We start from the raw sequence: 16747 nt of genomic DNA on the forward strand, positions 1-16747 counted from the left end.
TGAAGCTTTAGGAAAAAAAAATCAGACTGTAAATTATTAACACTGATTAAAGCATACCTGAACAGATGATTTTGACATCATCTCCATGATTACAGCTTTGTTCACCCCAACCTAGTGATCCACAATGTTTCAGTGTAGACTCTGATCCACTGCAGTTTACATTACTCAGCCAGATTGGCCCAGACCCAGGTAGAGCATAATCATTACTCTTCGGCTCTCCACAGTCCAGCTCTCTACACACCACTGCAGCATCACTCATGTCCCATCCAAGAATACACACTGTTCCCCACTGTCCTCTATGAAGAACCTCCACTCTCCCAGCGCAGCGACTGCCGCCATCCACCAACCTAACACTGTCTGTACAATAGAGAGAGAGAGAGAGAGAGAGAGAGAGAGAGAGAGAGAGAGAGAGAGAGAGAGAGAGAGAGAGTTTAAAAAGGACAGACCTATGGGCAAATGGTCAATGGTAGAATCTGAAATCATCATAGAACATTTTTTAAAAACACAAAATATGTTATGTTGAAATATTCTATCAATTGTAAAAATCAATTGTAAAACTCTTACCAGCACACACCAGTCCCACAATGTTATCATGGGTGCAGTTGTGTTTGAGTGAAGATGATGTTGGACAGAAGTGAATCTGAGATTCGTTGCCTCTACACTGAAGCTCCTCTGACCACACCTGACCCTCCCCTCTGCCAAAAGCAGCTGCTCCCAGCACCTCCACAGGAAGACCGCAGCCCAGCTCTCGGCACACAACCTCTGCATCCTCCTGGTCAAAACCAGCATCACACACTGTGGACCAGGTCCCTCCATGAAGCACCTCCACTCTCCCAGAGCAGTGAGAACCACCAACCAGCCTGACTCCTAAAATGTTATTAAGAGAGAGTTAATACTGTTCATGCCTGCCTACTTACCAAGTTTGGTGAGTAACACTTCATAATAAGGGTACATGAACTGACAATAATCAAGGCATTTACTAAGGAATAATTTTCCTACTTACCCTAAAAACTAAGATAGGTAGGTTAATCTCAGGTTAGGGTTTACCCGTGGACAAGGACCAGTGGAACGATTGTTTTAACCAGTTACACCCACAGAAACACAAGTGATAGCTTTATTAAAGTATTATTTATTGATAAAGGTGTATAAGCATTAAATGATAGGTTACTGAAAGGATACAGGCACTGGCTATTAAATTAAAATTATGCAAAGGAACTAGAAATATGAGCTTCACTGGAAAAACAGACGTTAATTAGTTGAGACTCGAAATTATCATATTGCTTTTGAGCAGCAAGCAGAACAATATACAAACACTAGTGTAAAACTGGCCTAAGTTTGGGAAAATGGAAAACAGAGTCACAGTGAGACTGAAATGAGTCTATGACCTGAACACCTCAGACAGAGACCTGTGCGTACCACATTGAGGAAGAGAAGCTACTGCTCCTGGGGGCTGAAGAAAGGTCAAAGGAGGAGCCAATGAAGATGTGAACCCCAGGGTGACACTTCTGACCGGACCAAATTGCTGAGGCAGGCTTCCAGCTGACTTGTGCCAGCCTGTGGTGAAGGTGACTCTTCAACTTCCTTGCAGGGGTTAACTGGTGAAGTCAGCAATAGCTTTATGCACTGGTCACTGAAGTAGATTCTTCAGACGGATTTCAGTCAGCACTGTGTTTACTTCTGTTTCTGTTCTTAAACTGTTCGTAGTGACCCATCATTGCCAATTAGAATTGACAAAACTTGAAAACAAATGCAGCTAGAGTCGCTATTCTAGCAGTTACCAACACTTCAAGATTACAGAGTAATGGTAAATGATATCAAAACAAACTGAGCTAGGACACAATGAACTGAGACATGAAATAAAAAAATAAATAAATAAATAAAAAAACATCAGATTTAAAGTGCAAAAAGAGAGGAGGAGAAAGGGTTTCTTTCTTGTCATTTCTCTGGGGTTATGTGTTGTCTGTCTCACCCTCTCTGACCTACTTCTTAGAACTTTGTTTGCTGGTTTTAAGGAAAGTTAGGCAGAACTAATGTGGAGTTAAGGTGGAGCTAGTGGGGGCAAAGGGTTATCACATATTCATTCTAATGAATATGCAATTTGTCTGCTGAGCTCAATTTCTTTGCTTGGGTAACACTTCAAGAATCAAAATAACTATTAGGCATAGGGAGTTTAGTATTAACTCACCTTTGGCAAGGATTAGTTAACTCATTTTGATAATTTAGCATTTTAACAAGCACAGAAGTATTTTCCCCTGTTTGATAAAGTACAGTCATTTGATTTTGCATTTGATCTAATATATTGTGAATAATTTGCCAGAAAGCAGTGGAGTTGGGCTCTTAAGAGCCCAGTTTCTGGACAGATGTCTTTCTCTTTGTGGGAAAGATGAGATGTGTGTGTCAGAGGGGTAAACGAATTTCCAAAAAGTCATAACTTGTTTTGCATCCAGAATTCATCATCACACTTAAAATGTTGGTCAAAAACAGGTCTCCAGACCTATGGGTCAAAAGTAGGGTTGTTCTGAGGTGAGAGCAGATGGGGTTGAGAGAAGTGTCTTTAGCATTTAGTCATAAATTTACTATAGGTTCTACCAGTTGTTGCATGGCTTGCGTCTCCTAATGATTGATAGTCGCACATCAGCAAAAGTGTCTGTTGGAGAGACATTTGCAGAGAGCAGTTGCATGCTCCAGCTTCCAGGTAGGCTTTAAATGTCATTTTTGAAAATGATTGCAAGTCCCATGCTCAGAGGAGGTCCAGGCCTACCAACAAAGGAAATGCCAAGACCCGGAAAGAGTGGTTGCAGTCAAGCCCACTGAGCTCTTTGGTGGCCTGTGATTGGACACTGGTGAGGATAAAGGTCTCTTACTTATGAAACTGTGTGTGGATTCTGGAGCAAAAGTGCATGTGCTGACAAGAAACAAGGAAACCTGTGCCCCCCAAAAAATCAAGTTTATAAAACCTTGAGTATGCATACCTGAAATCACACATTTGTTACAAGCCTGCACAGGTGAACACTCCTCATGTTATTCCTCCTTTCCAGCCACAATTATTGATAATTTTGTCTTTGCAAATTATCTCAAGAATGGCTAAATATGACTTGTTCCATTCATTGTGGAGTGGGATAGCGGTGACAATGTATGCAATTGCTATATAGCTGTTTAGGCCTGCAATTGTCTGTTACCAGCCTATTTCTTTGGAGATCATGAACAATGGAAGGCACAAGTAATTGTTTGGAGCAATAAATATCAATATATTAAAATAGATCAATCAATCAATAAACACATCAAACAAAACAATGCCTAGGCATAAATGACTACTGGTACATGTAGCGGTGGTTTGTGCATTAAGCAACAATTCTTAATTTTACCACTGGGTGTTACAATGTTTTTTTGACTACAAATCAGTGCATAATCAGGAGGAATTGGTAACTTTCATTAGTGCTTTTGCATGATCCAATACATTGTTGGCAATGGAGTTTCAGCATCAATTAAAATGAGGATTCTAATGGAAATTATCTGGGGCTTTACTGGCCATGTTGCATTACTGCAGCCGGGCCTGTAAAAAAATTTGAAATATGTTTCACTATGCCACTAAAAGTTGCCTCTGAAAGTCTTTTATCAAGTTAAAATGATCTCTGCTCTTCAAAGGGCAATGACCACTTGAAACATATGCAGACATGAAGGATGCACTTAGCTTCTTTCAACAAAATCCTAGATTAATGATCTGGTGCAAAAACAAGTTGTGTAAAAATATTGTAATTATTGTTTGTGCATATTGTAAGGACAACATGGCATACAAGAAGTGGGGACAGTATGTGCGAGTGTGTGTGTACGGAGAGAGGTTGTTATAGGTTTGTTTATAATTGTTTTGTTGTGATTGGATTACGCCGTAACTGATAGAGATCGTTTCTGCAAGTTAAATCAATGGAGAAGACCCTTGCTTGTTCCCTGCGTTTTTAAACTAGACATGGTGTGTAACTGCTGCAGCAGAACCCAGCAGGTACCTCTTCTGGTCAAGGCACTGTGACTGACAACCACATGTTCACCAGAGCAATGCATAGAATTCCTTTAGTGTCAAAGGAAATGTAGCAGAAGTCAAATATAGATATTCGCCCCACCACACTAACTGTTCTTTTGGCTTGGCCAGCATTCCTTTTGTGGACCTCACCCCCTAGCTCTAACTAAATGTCCTATGCCACTGGGTGTATGGCTGCGGATACGACCACCCTGCAGATCAGATCAGTCTCCTCCACACATGCTGGCAGCGGTGACACACTTGTTTCCTTCACAGCTCTGACTGCAGAATGGCCAACTAAATGCTATTCATATGAGCTGTCATCTTTGTTTAAATCTGCACATGGATTTTCTGCAGATGTAGTGGACATGGAAAATGCTGCGTTATGGTGAACAGCCTTTGAGCTAGCCAGCGCTGCCAAGCTCAGCTCTTCTTCCACCCCTACTTTTATCTCACATCTCTCCCAGGCAGAATGGCCCACTCCTCTTGGCTATGATGCTCCTGAAGACACAAATTCAGTGTCATCTTCTTCAATTATCACATAAACAGAGTGCTCTATTTCTTTTCTGAGCTCTGTATCTAAGCTAGCAGCTGAAGCGTTTCCCCAGACGACATGTAACCTTTTTTATTCTGACACCAAATGTAACGTTTACTGCTAGGAAAGAGGACATGCAACTTATGCACATGTTGTTGTACTTTATTTAAGGCTGTAGTCTACCCTAGCCTCACCGTACAGAAAGCAAAACTTTAGGCAAACAGCTCTAGCATTAGCTCAGATCTGCACTCACTTGCATCTGAGCCCCAACCAGGGCTCTCAAGTTTTTAAGTTTGGTGGGAGTGAGATTTTTTGGGGGCGGGGGGTCACCCATCAACCCTCCAAGTGTGTTCAACTTAAAAGAGAACAAGTTTTGAGATTTGATCAAATTTCTCCTTCAGTTGTTCACCGACGTGTGTTAGTCAGAATCGAATCGGACAGTTCTTCACGCCTGACACTCTGGCTGAAACTCCACCTTCTTTGACTAGATCTGCCAAACGACAGAGCGATCTATATTCTGATTGGCTCAACGAGAGGACTTTATAATATGCAACCGATGGATTGACTGAATAGGGTGTGGTAACTGGGTAACTTCTCTGAGCACAGAAGCGCTGTGACCAGGGCTGTGACTCGTTTGTAGACAGGGCGAATAAATTTTTGATTGGATTTTTTTTTTTAGAAAAAAAAAATCAAGAGTGAGAAATAGCATGTGTGGCGTGGGAACTCGCTGAGGTGCGTGTGTCACACGCTCAAAGCGTGAGACTTGAGAACAAAGGCCCCAACTAACCAGGTCTTCCCGTTGTACAAACAGAAACACAGAACAAAGCAGGCTAACCCCGTCTTCACATTAAGAGTCCTTATAGAATAAACTCTGCAAATGGTGCAGACACATTACCCAGAATAAACATGCATACATTTTTTGAACAGCTTACAATAGTTCAAGATAGGTCTACTGGTTATTGATGCCCTTCTTCTGTTCCATTGCCCATGTGAGGGCAGAGAATGGAGAACAGTCGACCAAAAGAAGGACTCTGCCTTAGAGGTTTAACCCTTGGTGAAGGAGAGGCCAGAGAGGAAAAAGAATAGTTTAGAGAATTTTTTTGGTTTCTTTGTTTTTAAACACCTGATTGATGTGAGATTCTGAACACACCTCTTTTTCTTATTTGATGGGAGCTTATTATGGGCATGGTGGTACTGACACCTATTTATCAGCAGGATACCTGCATATTACTAAAGTGTCTTTCATGGAATACTCTTTGATTGATTATAGTTTCCTGACATCTATAGCTTCTACTAATGAACAACAGCACTTGGCAAAAGAATACCCATGACTTGTTGTTGTTCTTTTATAAATATTATATACCCTGAAATATAAATATGAGGTGACACACAGGCCACATTCCCTTAGTCATCGATCACTATGAGAAAGATGAATGAAAACAGCAGTGATGTACGACAAGGTTGTTGATCTGCACAGATCAGAAAATGGCTAGTTAAAGGCAAAAACCAGTTAGAGTTGAAAATGGCCATTTCCACTATCAGGGCAATAATTAACTGAAGAGGTTAAGAATCTTCTTGGAAGCAGATGTATGTCAACTTCCAAGGATCAAAGCTGGGTAATTGCAGACACTAGTTAGGTCTTAGGGTCAAAGCTTCCCCCAAACTACAATCAGATGTTACCTACATGACCACAAGCTGTTTGAAGGGTTGCCAGAAGACACCACTGTTGTCATGGATCAACAAACTCAAGCACCTACAATGTGCCAGATGGTACTGAAACTTTATATGGTCACATGAGACCACACTACAGCTTTTTGGCAACAAACACCAGAAGTGGGTTTGGTGTTGATAGAAAGATAGCCATGGAGAAAAGTACCTCATCTCGGCTGTGAAGTATGGCTATGGTTCAGTAGATCTGTGACTGGCCAACTTGTCCTGGTGCTGGATAAATCTTTGTGTTACATGGTATAATGGACTCCATCAATCAAACAAATTAAATCAAGACCTGATTGCATCAGCCAAAAAGCTTAAACTGGGCCATGGTTGGATCTTCCAGCAGGACACTGATCCAAATACACCTCATGTTATGTTTGCTAATATTTGAGGACGGCACTGTATATAGTAAAGGTAAGGAATGTAGTAAGATATACCTTGATGAGCATCTGTATGTCTTGACCTATTTTTATCCCAGGATGTTGGCCATATATTATATATTACATAAACTGAATCATTATTTTTTTAGGATATTAGTCATGGTAGAGAAAATACAGAAATACTCTGAATATGGTCAGTATTCTGAGCATATCAATACTTGATGGAGAGTCAATATACCTCTGTATATCACACAGTATTTTCCAGGTCAGACTTCTTCTGAAAGCATCATAAAAAGAATCTAGGCCATCTCACCCTTTAAAAACAATCATATTCCACAGCCATAATACAAAGATTGCTGCAAGGGTACCACAAATTCCTCAATGGAAAAATTACAAACATCACCTTTACCTAAAATACATTTTGCATGAATAACATTGACATGGAAATTTCACAGGACACTCAAAACATACTGTGATACACCACATATTGCTCATGAAATTATATTACGCTGTATGGCAGTGCAATTCAAAATTTTTTTGATAAACAAATGAGTTAACGCATGCACACTTCTGACTGATGCCGCACCCTGGGCCCATGTTATTGAACCCAAGGATAAATAGTAACGCTGTAAATGCTTTTCAATTGTTTGTGGTGTGTTACACAAGCATAAAAAAATAAATAAAATGGAACATTGATTGAGGAACACAAATTTTCTCCTTAACCTTACACTTCAGGGCTTCCGTACTTACTGCTCATCTGGTGAAAGATCATTATATAGCCCTGTAACTCTGGAATAGCATTCCAGAGAACAGTAAGAATCTAGATTAAAACATATCAGCATGTTTTAAGTATTATGGCTCATTTTGCCTATTTGTAATTGCACTGTTATTTTCAATTAGAGGGTAGTGTTCTTGTTTAATGTTCTACTTATATGCCTGAGTAAAGTGTTGTTGTTTTTTTTTTTTTTGTCAAACAATTCTTTGAACTGCATTATCAGGATAACCTGAATGGAGCTTTTAGCAGTAAGCTTATGTGCATTATTTTTTATGCATGCTTAATTAAAATATATCAATTTGTTCCTGCTTAATTTTTATGGAATGTTACTGCTTTAAAAGCTAAAAGAGGTGATCACAACTGACTTGTTTAAAAATGTCTTTTCTTGCTTTCTGTAATACTGATTTTTCTGTAAAGCTGCTTTGTGACAACACAAAGCACTATATAAATAAACTTTGCTTGCTTGTTTGCTTGCTCTGGAAATGACTACAGCACAAATGGTCAAAATGTCCATTTCCAGAAAAAAAGTTATATGATGTTCTTTGCTATTCCTAAAATGTATCCAAAAAATCCTCAGATTAATAAAATATTACATCTCATAAATAGTGTAAGGTATAATTAATTATTATTATTATTAAAGGACAGAGTGAATGTGATAGAAATTCAAATCCTTTTGAAGGTTTATATAGCTTACCTGAGCAGATGACTCCAGAATCTGAACTGTGATCACAGTTATGTTTACCCCACCCTTTTGATCCACAATTCTTCAGTGTAGACTCTGATCCACTACAGTCCACATTATCCATCCAAATTGGTCCTGATCCTGGTCCAAAAGGAGTTTTACTCAGTGCATCTACAGCCTCTCCACAGCGCAGCTCTCTACACACCACTGCAGCATCTCTCATATCCCAGCCATGACCACACACTGTTCCCCACTGTCCTCTATGAAGAACCTCCACTCTCCCAGCACAGTGAATGCCACCATCCACCAACCTCACACTGCCTGTATAACAGAGCGGGGTGGGGGGTCAGGGTGGCAAAAGAGAGAAAATGTCAAATTTTTATATAGTGAACATAAAAAGCTTACACAACGTAATTACAATTGTTTATAATGTTAAGTCTGAAATTTAAATACATTGTCAGACAATTTTCTTTAATAGGATCTTGTGAGCAAGAAAATTCGAGAAGAAGAAATAAATAATTAATAGAGAAAATATTTGAAGAAAAACAACAAAGTGTGCACATCCTTTTATAATAGGAACTGTCCCTGTTAACAAATCATTTTAAAATCATGTCCAAAGATAAGTAGCATTCCCCTTCCATCAAGGAATGTAATTCTGATTAACCTCAAATATAAATCAGCTGTTCCTATAGTTCAGTAGCAGCAAAACCTCCTTCTGGAGATTTACATTCCTGCTGATTTTATGTCCAACTTGCATCTAACATGCTGCCCCCTCATCTTACCTAACACTAATGCATCTGATACAGCCAATCAACGACACCTGCATCAATTAATTAGCTGAAGCAGGTGTGGCATATTGTGATTGCAATTAGACTCTTTGGATATTAGATGTCTAGGACCAGGGTTGATAATCAATGCTGTAGCAATTCCTGACATTTTCATGATTGCATCGTTCTGGAATATTTATATTCTATGATGAGCTGACAAAACATCTACAAAATGTTGCTGTTAAAAGATGCAGATCAGGTGAATGGTATGGTATAAAAATATCAAAGCACTGGACATGCCGCAGACTACTGCGAAGTCTCTCATTAATAGGAGGGAAGAATGTGGCACCACAGGGACATTGCCAAGGTCAGGAAAATCCTCAATATTTCATGACGGGACAAGAAGATAACTTATCAGGCAGGCTACCAAGATGTCTACAGCAACATTAAAAAGCTGAAAGAATTTCTGGCAGGTACTGACCACTACTTACATGTGACAACAATCCCCCATGTTCTACATATGTTGGACTGTTTTTTTTTCCACAAAAAAAGATCATCAAAGCCAAACTAACGTTTGCAAAAATACATTACATCACTCAAAACCATCTGAAGAAACAAAGATTGGCAAGCTTCAAATATCATAATATATTGATATCATAAAATATTGTGAATAAAGTGTGATTATGATCCAAACCCCACATCACCAAGTCAACCAAGGAATGGTTTCAAAAAGGAACATCAGTGTTTTACACTGGCCCTGGTGGTCTGGCCTAAGTTGCAGTATACCATTCTTGCCTCTAGGTGTGCAAAAGTACTGGCCTAAGTTGCAGTTAACCTTCTTGTCTCTAAATGCAAGGTAAAGCAATTGTGTATCAATTTGATGTCACTAAGCTACATGAAAGTAAGGCAGGCTATGGTGGTGTTCCGATAAGTTATGTTACCTTATTGAAATGTCCTACCATAGCGCATATTTGTAGTTCTATACATAAAACCTCTAGATAGGGTATTTTGATAGCCTAAAACTCCTCATGTGCTACCAGCGTTAAAACTACAAGGCTGAATTGAGCTTTTTTTATTTTTTTGTCAGCTTCTTGCTTGAATTTTTCCATTCCATCTTAAATGGTACAGCACTTGTGATTTAACAGGGAAACCTGTTTCTTTTGTTCTGAATTTTTTTTCAGCTGCCCTCAGTCTGTACATGGAAACACACTACCACACTGACAAAGTGTGCTGGTTTGCATGTTTTTTGAGGAGTTTAATGATGTCAATTCAGTGCACAGTGGCAAAAATGTTTCAGCTTTGGAGCATCACAGGATGCGAAAGAGGCAATTTTTTCAGAAACTCCATTCATTCTTCTCATAGAGAAATTCCTTTTAGACCTGGAGCTCCTTATATGGGCACAAGAGCATGGTGCTGACTACAAAACGACGACATGTCTACAGTGGTCTATTACAGCTGTATATAGCTCAGAAATATATCTTTATCCTGCCTGTAATCATTTATCCAAGAATCATGTCTGTAAGTAGACTTTGTATTGATATGCCAAAGTTGTATATTTCTTTATATCATGTGAATGAAGAGCTTGAATTGTACATGTTAAGTGTATGCTCTTTGCATGATTGTTTGACTAGCAGTACATTTCCTAACTGTTGTACTCACTTAGGAAATATTCTAAATTACTTAACAATTACTAACAAAGGCAATTTAATTCAGGAGTTGTATTTGCTGTAATAAATGCTTATATAGTATTTTTGCATGGCGCTGGGGCCACTTTATAAAAGAAATGCTGACCTTTAAACATCATTAAATGTGCATTCCATTTGCCTGCTGAACATTTACACAGGTACTTCCCAGCTGCAGACAACACAAGGGATCCTCACTAAAACTGCAGTGAGTGGAATACTGAATACTGAACAGATTTCTGGACAGCAGCTCTCCTGTATATGAGTAAGTGATGAGGGAATGAGATACTTAAAACTTTCACGCACCCCTCAGGCTCTGACACTCACTTGGACTCCATTCCCCACGCTCCTCTGGGAAATCACGTCTCCTGCCGCCTCTGACCTGCCTTCACACTCCAATCACCTGTCTCATTCTCCTGAATACTGATTTGGTTCACCTGTGTTGTACTAATTACCTTTAGCTTATAAACCCGGGCTTAGCATAAGATCAGTGCGAAGAGTTTTCTTTGTATAGCTGCCTGATTGTTTCTGACCCTTTTGCCTGTTTTCCGATGACTTCTTTTGCTATTCCCTGTGGATTATCTGCCTGAGGTTATATCTTTGTGTTCTGACCTTTTGGACTGTTCTCTGGACTTTGATCTTTTGCCTCGCCCTTTGGATTGTTTGGTTTTGACCCATGCCCTTTTTGTGGCTAAGAGCTCGGATTACGTCTTCATTAATAAATACTTCCTCGTTCATTTTTACTACAAGCGTCTAATTTCATCTCCGCCATTACAAAACGTCTAGTACATCACAAACGCATGCTCTAAAATTAATTTTGCTCTTTTTTATTATTTGTATAAAAGATTGCATGGGAGAAATATTAATTTCATCCTGATATCCACTTGTTAGTTTAGCCTCTGCTATTGGAGAGAATGAAGTGAGTATCATGTACCAAGTGTTGTTAAAGCCTGCATGATTCTTGTTAGTTGTGTTTGCAAGTGAGCTTCACTTTCGCAACTTTCACAGACCTTGTTCAGTTTGTAGTTGTAGTGAGATATTAGTCTGTAGCTGCTGTGATTAATGCTTAGCTGTTAGTATTTTGGTTGTGTTTCTGGAGCTTGTCGAGCTGTTTGGCTGTTTAAACGATTGTAGTGAAGTTGGTTTTATATTGGACTTTAACTGGAGATTTCTCTTGATTTCTCATTAAATAACATGATAATTACACAAATTCTCTCACTCCTGAGAACACAGAGAGCAAACTACAACCAGTTATATTTCAGAAGTATTCTTCGGTATATTTTGCTGAGGCCCAGAACATCAAAACACAGACAGAAATGTTTGAAAAGTGCACTTTAACACATTAAAGGTTGTAGTGGCTATAGTTGTTATTTAGGGTGATTGTTGGCTTACTAAGCAGGTGATGTTACTGTGCTGAATGTGATTTGTGGAGTTTTAGTGAATATTTTGTCATTCAGTGTTAATTTTACAGCCACAAATTGTCTCGTACATGTATATGTGCCGTCATATGGACCACTGTGCACTTGTGAATAACATTTTTTTTTATTCAGTATTCAGTAGGTCTGGTGTGAAGCGTCATTGCATCATAAACATGCTTGATATTTTAAGGGGGCTGATTTAATCAATAATTTATTAATTAAAAACTACCTGCTGTAACAAATGCAAAAAAGTATCAGTTGTGGGATGTGCTCATTAATGTACATCCAGGGTATTATAAATTAGTTTTCTATTATTTTTACTAATAATTGTCTATTTGGTTTTCTTGAATTTTGTTAGTTTAAGTTTATTTTAAAGCAAAATGGCCGACATTATTAGATTTCTGACTTCACGTAACAAAAACCTGTCATTTCTGTAAATTGTGTAGACTTTTCATATACACTATACATTTTTCTAGAAAAAGATAAGTTTAAGATAAATACAACAAGCTCTTAATTGAATCACTTGACAGAGTGCAGGCTGGAGGAGCCATGTTACTACACTTTAATTCGAACTGAGCCAAAGTTGCACTCAATTTAAATAGTGTCTTCATGGGGTAGTCCCCTCCCCACATTCAAACACCGGTGGAGGACCTGACATGTGTTTTTATCAGTATTTTAATTACTACATTTCAGTGAAAAAAGAGATAATCAAAGAAGAAGCATGTACCAGCACACACCAGTCCCACATCACTGTAATGGGAGCAGTTGTATTTGAGTGAAGATGATGTTGGACAGAAGTGAATCTGAGATTCGTTGCCTCTACACTGAAGCTCCTCTGACCACACCTGACCCTCCCCTCTGCCAAAAGCAGCTGCTCCCAGCACCTCCACAGGAAGCCCACAGCCCAGCTCTCGACACACAACCTCTGCATCCTGCTGGTCAAAGTCAGCATCACACACTGTGGACCAGGTCTGTCTATGAAGCACCTCCACTCTCCCAGAGCAGCGAGAACTATTAATAAGCCTGACATCTAAAATATTAGGAGAGAGAAAGAAGAACATGTAAACTTGTAAACATTAAAGATGTTGTAAAGAAACACTATTAAAAAAAAATGGAAAAAATATATTATTAATCAGCAAACCAGATGATTTTCATATTATTCTTTAGAACAGTACCTGAGCAGATGACTCCAGCATCTTTAGTATGATTACAGGTGTGTTTGACAAGTCCTGTTAATTGACATTTCTTCAGTGTAGACTCTGATCCACTACAGTCCACATCATCCATCCAGATTGGTCCTGATCCTGGTCCAAAGTAAGCATCACTCAGTGCATCTACAGCCTCTCCACAGCCCAGCTCTCTACACACAACTGCAGCATCACTCAAATCCCAGTTATCATCACAAACTGTTCCCCACTGTCCTCTATTAAGAACCTCAACTCTCCCGGTACAGCGACTGCCTCCATCCACCAACCTCACACCACCTGTGCAAGAAAAAAAAAATCTGAATGACAAAAAAAACGAGAAAAGGGGTATGCTGACAAGTATACATGCAGGAGCAGACACAGAGCAAGATATAGATGAACTGTTAACCTTCTAAATAAATTTACCTGCACACACAAGGCTCACATCATTTTCATGGGTGCAGCTGTGTTTGAGTGAAGATGATGTTGGACAGAAGTGAATCTGAGATTCGTTGCCTCTACACTGAAGCTCCTCTGACCACACCTGACCCTCCCCTCTGCCAAAAGCAGCTGCTCCCAGTACCTCCACAGGAAGCCCACAGCCCAGCTCTCGACACACAACCTCTGCATCCTGCTGGTCAAAATCAGCATCACACACTGTGGACCAGGTCTCTCCATGAAGCATCTCCACTCTCCCAGAGCAGTCAGAACCACCAACCAGCCTGACTCCTAATATGTTAATAAGAAAGCATAGATCATGTAGTTAAGTAAATGTTTATTAATATATATATATATATATATATATATATATATATATATATATATATATATATATATATATATATATATATAGAGAGAGAGAGAGAGAGAGAGAGAGAGAGAGAGAGAGAGTAAAGGGGGGTAACAAAGTATGCAGAGAAACAGATGGACTACAGTCTGTAATTGTAGAACTACAAAGTGCACCTATATAGTAAGTGGAGCTGATAAAATGGGCAATGAGCATAGAAACAAGGATATGGTCATTATGTTATGCCTGATCAGTGTATATACACTGCTCAAAAAATAAAGGGAACACAAATAACACAATATAACTCCAAGTAAATAAAACTTCTGTGAAATCAAACTGTCCACTTAGGAAGCAACACTGATTGACAATCAATTTCACATGCTGTTGTGCAAATGGAATAGACAACAAGTGGAAATTATTGGCAATTAGCAAGACACACTCAATAAAGGAGTGGTTCTGCAGGTGGGGACCACAGACCACTTCTCAGTACCTATGCTTTCTGGCTGATGTTTTGGTCACTTTTGAATGTTGGTGGTGCTTTCAAACCAGCCATTAGGGGTGTACTTTGTGTACTTCTGGTGCCGGTCCCAAGCCCGGATAAATGGTGAGGGTTGTGTCAGGAAGGGCATCCCGCGTAAAACTTGTGCCAAAACTATCATGCGGATCACAAATATTATTGCCATACCGGATCAGTTGAGGCCCGGGTTAACAACGACCGCCTCCGGTGCTGTTGACCAGCAGGGTGCCGGTGGAAATTGGACTACTGTAGGTCAAAGACCATCAAAGAGGAGAGGAGGAAGGCGGGTTAGAAGGCAGCGAGAGAGAAGGAAAGGCAGGAGTGTGGAGGTTAGAGTAGGGACTCTGAACATAGGGACAATGACTGGTAAAGGCAGAGAGCAGACATGATGGAGAGAAGGAAGGTAGATATTCTGTGTGTTCAGGAGACCAGATGGAAAGGAAGCAAGGCCAGGAACATTGGAGGTGGATTCAAACTGTTCTATCATGGTGTAGAGAGGAAGAGAAATGGAGTAGGGATAATCTTAAAGGAACAGCTTGTGAAAAGTGTTCTGGATGTAAAGAGAGTGTCAGACAGGATCATGAGCCTGAAGTTGGAGGTTGATGGTATAATTTTGAATGTGGTCAGTTCATATGCACCATAGGTTGGTTGTCAGTTAGAGGAGAAAGAGGAATTTTGGAGTAAGATGGATGAAGTGGTAGATGGTGTCCCTAGAGAGGAGAGATTGGTGATTGGTGCAGACTTCAATGGATATGTTGGTGAAGGGAACAGAAGGGATGAAGAGGTGCTGGTTATGTATGGTGTGAAAGACAGAAATGCGGAAGGTCAGATGGTTGTAGATTTTGCAAAGAGAATGGAAATGGCTGTGGTGAACACGTATTTTCAGAAGAGGGAAGAACTCAGGGTGACATACAAGAGTGGAGGGAGGTGCACACTGGTGGATTATATCCTTAGCAGGAGATGCCACCTAAAGGAGATTGGAGATTGTAAAGTGGTACCAGGAGAAAGTATAGCAAGGCAGCATAGGGTGGTTGTCTGCAGAAGGAGATTAGAAACAAAGAAGAGGAAGAGAGTGCAACAGGCCTTGGGGGTAGTGAGGAGCTACCTGAGGACTGGGAATCTACAGCTAAGGTGGTGAGAGAAACTGACAAGAATGTGTTGGGTGTTTCGTCTGGTCAGAGGATAGAAGACAAGAAAAGTTGGTGGTGGAATGAGGAAGTCCAGGAGAGTATTCAGAAGAAGAAGGCAGCTAAGAAAAAGTGGGATAACCAGAGAGATGAAGGAAGTAGGCAGGAGTACTGTGAGGCTAGTCACATAGCGAAAAGAATGGTTGCACCATAGACTGTCCAGGAGTTGGCGGATGCTTTAGTCCAGGTCTGGGAGGAGATCCCTCAGGAGACCATCCGCCACCTCATCAGGAGCATGCCCAGGCATTGTAGGGAGGTCATACAGGCACGTGGAGGCCACACACAATACTGAGCCTCAGTTTGACTTGTTTTAAGGACATCACATCAAAGATGGATCAGCCTGCTGTGTGTTTTTCCACTTTAATTTTGTGTGTGACTCCAAATCCAGGCCTTCATTGGTTAATAAATTTGATTTGCCTTGATGATTTTTGTGTGATTTTGTTGTCAGCACATTCAACTTTGTACAGAACAAAGTATTCAATGAGAATATTTCATTCATTCAGATCTAGGATGTGTTATTTGAGTGTTCCCTTTATTTTTTTGAGCAGTATACAATACATATGCATAATTTTAATAAAATGATAAACAATTTGTTATTTACTACCACTCAGAAAAAAAAAACATAATTAAAAATTCTACTGTATTTTAGCAGTGAAAGTAACAGATTACAGATTCTCTCATTACAGTAGGAAGAACTCACCAAAAGTGTAAAATGTTTAGGTAAATGCGCAAAAACTCTAATGAACACAGGTTTTATCTCAATGTTATAGACCTGGGGCAAGGTAAGGCACAATGTTTCCTTTTTCCCAAGTAAAGTTAGGCAGTTTGTCTGTAAAAGGATTAGTTTTTTATGCTCAAAGGAAACTGCCTTCTTATAGCCCACAAACAGTACAATAAAATCCCATGCAGCGTTACAAGATATTTTTTATATACATGTCCTTCCTTTATGCCCTCTACCTAAAATTAGTCCTAAAAAAAAGATCTAAATTTGTTTAGATCTCCAATCATCTATGAGGAGTCAGGGAACCAGGACAAGCTGATTGAGGCTGATCAGGTGCAGCTGTGCATGCTTTACTTAAGGAGAGCTTTTCTATAGGAGTTTATGCTG

The 16747-nt window shown here is 39.7% G+C and overlaps 1 long non-coding RNA gene across 1 annotated transcript in view; it reads right to left on the reverse strand.

Moving 5' to 3' along the window:
* Positions 1-13784: 13784 nt before the first annotated feature.
* Positions 13785-16747, reverse strand: part of LOC119263791 — a 24866-nt gene continuing 21903 nt past the window's right edge. Inside the window, exon 3 of the long non-coding RNA XR_005130522.1 lies at positions 13785-13877. This is a non-coding gene — a long non-coding RNA (uncharacterized LOC119263791). The remainder of the gene's footprint in view (positions 13878-16747) is intronic.

This window comes from Pygocentrus nattereri, chromosome 1 (assembly GCF_015220715.1).
Source record: "Pygocentrus nattereri isolate fPygNat1 chromosome 1, fPygNat1.pri, whole genome shotgun sequence".
NCBI lineage: Eukaryota > Metazoa > Chordata > Actinopteri > Characiformes > Serrasalmidae > Pygocentrus > Pygocentrus nattereri.